Here is a 5,420-nt window from a genome sequence, read left to right as displayed (position 1 = left end):
CAGTCCTCAGTGGAAATGTTATTGTCCTCCTCCTCTTTCCTCTATCTAATGTGATTTCAGCTGTTCTGTCCCTCCCCCTCCGGTCTCTCTCCCACGTACCGGTCACGCTGCTGTAATGAGACTGACACGTCTTCTGTGTTCTTGTTGCAGCTTTAACCTCCCCGCTATTAGCTTTTTGAAAATGACCTCTGTGGCCAGGGTAGACACTGAGGGGCACAGGAAGTGTCCTGGGTTAAGGAATGCTTTGTTAGGGAAAGAGGAGCGTTGTTGTCATTGTTTTATGTCCGAGGAGTCTTAGCTCTTGACACGGTCAATGTCACATTCATAATCTGTCTTGAAACCCCTTTCATCTCATCCTCCTACTAACAAAATATAATGACACTCTTGTTACTTGAAGAATAAAAGCTGTTTAGGTGTAGTGCAACACAATGTAAAGTGTTATTACCAGTAAATCATCATCACTTCTGGGTTAAATAATTCAGTATGGGGGGGGGTCAAAGGTTGTTGGTTGCCAGGTACCACCGGGAGGTACTCCTTTACCATCCTTAAGGAAACACAGATGGGGGAGGGATAGTCAATTATTTAATCCATACTAAAGCAACCCTCCCCCTCTGGCTAACTCTATTTCTCTGTCCTCAGTTCTCTCTCTCCCCCTCTTTCTCTTTTGCCCCACCCCTCTCATTCCCTGTCTCGCAAGTTGAGACAAAAGGCACTAGCAGAAGGAGATACGTTTGGATTGTCCCCCTAATTTCAACGCCAGAGGAAACCTCTGATTCAAACCCAAACTTATAGTGAATCGTTCATATCTTCTCCCATAATATTTCTCACAAACGGAATACATTTCAGTCAGAACTGGTTACTGGCAGATCTTAAATGTATAATATTGTGGGAAGTGAAATATCCTCATGAGACATAGGGACTCACATTAGGTACACACAGAAGGCTAAATATTGGTTAAAAAAAAAGATAATTAATCTCCTGTCCTTCATTTAAACGGACGCTGATGTAAATTTTCATTTATTTGATTGAATAGCAGCATCACCCCTGACGTAATAGATACTGAAGTCATTTCTATTGAGGTTGAGTAGTGGTGTTGTGGTTGATTCATTGGCTGGACAATTGGGTCTAACGCGGCACCGCCATAATGATGGACGAGGTGCAGACAGACTGACGGATGGTAAGCATTTACAAGAGAGTCACAGACTCCTTCATTAGTACTGTGAGAATTACAGCTTCAGAGGTCAGAGAAGCAGACGGTGAGGAAGAGCATTTCAAAGGGCTCTTGGTGAAAATATGATCCGTGTTTCATGACAGGGACTCCAGATTTATGTGGGATCTTCCTTGTTACCTCACACGTCTCACACGCATGACTCTCTCTCTCTCCCTCAATCTTGCACCCTCTTAAAAGCTCTCCCTTTCTTTCAGTATTACACTCAAGAGTTACCCCTGCTCCCTGTATGTTTAACTCCCTCCTCTAGTTATCTCTCCTTCTCTCATCTCTCATTATATCTTCTCTGACTCTCTCTCCTCTCATTATCTCTCCTTCTCATTATATATCTAACTCTCTCTCCTCTCATTATCTCTCCTTCTCTCATCTCTCATTATCTCTCCTTCTCTCATTATATCTCCTCTCAATATATCTCCTCTAAGTCCCTCTCCTCTAATTCTCTCTCCTCTCATTATCTCCTCTCATTCTCTCATACTCTCTCATCTCATTTTTCTCATTCTCATTTTTCTCATTCTCTCCCTTCTCTCATTCTCACTCTCTCTCCTCTCATTCTCTCTCCTTCTCTCATACTCTCTCATCTCATTTTTCTCATTCTCTCTCCTCTCATTCTCTCCTTCTATCATTCTCTCTCATTCTCTCTCCTCTCATTCTCTCTTCTTCTCTCACTCTCTCTCCTTCTCTCCACTCCCCTCATTCTCTCTCCTTCTCATCTCTCCTTCTCTCCTTCGCTCACATTTGCCATGCTTTAGGGCACTAATTAGCTCTGCTCTGTAAAAAAATAAATAATAACATCTCACTTCCCTATAAATTCAACAGATTTCAGCAAAATGCTAAAGGCAATCTGAACACAGTCCAATTAAAAACTCTCTGTTAGGGGGAGCGCCAGAAGACTGAACACGTAGTGAAGAACATCAGTGTCTTCGGATATGAAGCCCCAGTAATTTCGAACAGCTCTGGATCAATATATACAATATGAGCCAGAAAGGCAACTGCAGCTAAGTGATTCTTGAAAAAAGCCATAAGATAATGTTACTGTGTTCTACACACCACAGGCATTAAAACAAGGAACTTGTTTAAATCATTTTTTTAGTCTTTTCCGTTTATTGTTTTGATTTGGCTTCTATTTGAATTTAATTTGACCCTAATATGTACTTATTTTGGACCTAAATGCCCTCCGTAGGATTTGATGATACAATCACAGGTGGCCCCTGGAGTGGTCAATGAAGATTCTCTAACACACCATGAACGTATCAAACAGAAAGGCACTTTTACTGAATATCTCAGGGTCCTGACCTCCTCATTAAGGATTAGCTTCCATTACACTTGGCACAAAGTCTTAGAGACTTCACTGTGTGTGTGTGTGTGCAGTGTTTCCCCTATATTAGCCGTACCCTCATCCTACTCCTCCTCTGTTCCTCCGGTGATGTGGAGGTTAACCCAGGCCTTGCGTGTCCCCAGGTGCTCTCATTTGTTGACTTCTGTAACTGTAAAAGCCTTGGTGTCATGCATGTTAACATCAGAAGCCTCCTCCTTGTTTTACTCAATGCTTTAGCACACTCTGCCAACCCTGATGTCCTTGCAGTGTTTGAATCCTGGCTTAGGAAGGCCACCAAAAATTCAGAGATTTCCATCCCCAACTACAACATTTTCCGTCAAGACAGAACTGCTAAAGGGGGAGGAGTTGCAATCTACTGCAGAGATAGCCTGCAAAGTTCTGTCATACTATCCAGTTCTATGCCCAAACAGTTCGAGCTTCTAATTTAAAAAATGTATCTCTCCAGAAATAAGTCTCTCACTGTTGCTGCCTGTTATAGACCCCCCTCAGCTCTCAGCTGAGCCCTGGACACCTTAAGTGAATTGATTGCACCCCATCTATCTTCAGAGTTTGTTCTGTTAGGTAGCCTAAACTGGGATATGCTTAACACTCTGGCAGTCCTACAATCTAAGATAGATGCCCTCAATCTCGCACAAATGATCAAGGAACCCTAAATCTGTAAACATGGGCACCCTCGTAGATATTATCCTGACCAACTTGCCCTCCAAATACACCTCTGCTGTTTTCAATCAGGATCTCAGCGATCACTGCCTCATTGCCTGCATCCGCTATGGGTCCGCGGTCAAACAACCACCCCTCATCACTATCAAACGCTCCCTAAAACACTATTGCGAGCAGGTCTTTCTAATCGACCTGGCCTGGGTATCCTGGAAGGATATTGACCTCATCCCATCAGTAGAGGATGCCTGGTCGTTCTTTAATAAGCATGTCCCTTTCAAAAAAAAATTGAATTAAGAACAGATATATCCCTTGGTTCACTAAAGACTTGACTGCCCTCGACCAGCACAAAAACATTATGTGGCGGACTGCACTAGCATCGAATGGTCCCCGCGATATGCAACCTTTCAGGGAAGTCAGGGGGACCAATACACGCAGTCAGTCAGGAAAGTAAAGGCTAGCTTTTTCAAACAGAAATTTGCATCCTGTAGATCTAACTCCACTGTAAAGTCCATGGAAAATAAGAACACCTCCTCCCAGCTGCCCACTGCACTGAGGCTAGGAAACACTATCACCACAGATAAATCCACCATAATCGAGAATTTCAATAAGCATGCTTTCCTCCTGGCTACCCCAACCCCGGCCAACAGCTCTGCAGCCCCTGCAGCTACTTGCCCAAGCCTCCCAAACTTCTCCTTCACCCAAATCCAGATAGCAGATGTTCTGAAAGAGCTGCAAAACCCGGACCCGCACAAATCAGCTGGGCTAGACAATCTGGACCCTCTCTTTCTAAAATTATCCGCTGCCATTGTTGCAACCCTTATTACAAGTCTGTTCAACCTCTCTTTCATATCGTCCGAGATCTAAAGATTGGAAAGCTGCCGTGGTCGTCCCCCTCTTCAAAGGGGGTGACACTCTAGACCCAAGCTGTTACAGACCTATATCCATCCTGCCCAGCCTTTCTAAAATCTTTGAAAGCCAAGTAAATAAACAGATCACTGACCATTTCAAATCCCACCGTACCTTCTTCGCTGTTTCCGAGCTGGTCACGGGTGCACCTCAGCCACGCTCAAGGTACTAAACGATATCATAACCGCCATCGATAAAAGACAGTACTGTGTAGCCGTCTTCATCGACCTGGCCAAGGCTTTTGACTCTGTCAATCACCGTATTCTTATCGGCAGACTCAACAGCCTTGGTTTCTCAAATGACTGCCTCGCCTGGTTCACTAGCATCACTACTCTGGACGGTTCTGACTTAGAATATGTGGACAACTACAAATACCTAGGTGCCTGGTTAGACTGTAAACTCTCCTTCCAGACTCATATTAAACATCTCCAATCCAAAATTAAATCTAAAATCGACTTTCTATTTCGCAACAAAGTTTCCTTCACTCACACCGCCAAACATACCCTCGTAAAACTGACTATCCTACAGATCCTCGACTTCGGCGATGTCATTTACAAAAAAGCCTTCAACACTCTACTCAGCAAACTGGATGCAGTCTATCACAGTGCCATCCGTTTTGTCATCAAAGCCCTATATACTACCCACCACTGCGACCTGTATACTCTCGTCGGCTGGCCCTCGCTACATATTCATTTTTTTCCCAGTTCTCTACTGCCAGTGACTGGAACGAATTGCAAAAATCACTGAATTTGGAGACTTATATCTCCCTCACTAACTTTAAACATCAGCTAACCGATCACTGCAGCTGTACATAGCCCATCTGTAAATAGCCCACCCAATCTACCTACCTCATCCCCTTATTGTTTTTATTTAATTTTTGCTCTTTTGCACACCGGTATTTCTACTTGAACATCATCATCTTCACATCTATCACTCCAGTGTTAATTTGCTAAATTGTAATTACTTCGCTACTATTGGCAATTTATTGCCTTACCTCCTCACGACATTTGCACACACTGTATATAGACTTTTTTCTATTGTGTTATTGACTGTACGTTTGTTTTTTTCCATGTGTAACTCCGTGTTGTTGTTTGTGTCGCACTGCTTTGCTTTATCTAGGCCAGGTGGCAGTTGTAAATGAGCACTTGTTCTCAACTGACCTCCCTGGTTAAATAAAGGTGAAATCAAAATTATTTTATTTTTTAATTCGTTGCCACCATTCAAAAAAATATGATTAAAAAACGTTGAAAACTTAAACATCTAACACCAGATATAATTCATGTGAAAAAG

This window comes from Oncorhynchus nerka, linkage group LG11, assembly GCF_034236695.1.
Source record: "Oncorhynchus nerka isolate Pitt River linkage group LG11, Oner_Uvic_2.0, whole genome shotgun sequence".
NCBI classification, from domain to species: Eukaryota; Metazoa; Chordata; class Actinopteri; order Salmoniformes; family Salmonidae; genus Oncorhynchus; species Oncorhynchus nerka.
Note: the sequence above shows the minus strand (reverse complement) of the source record.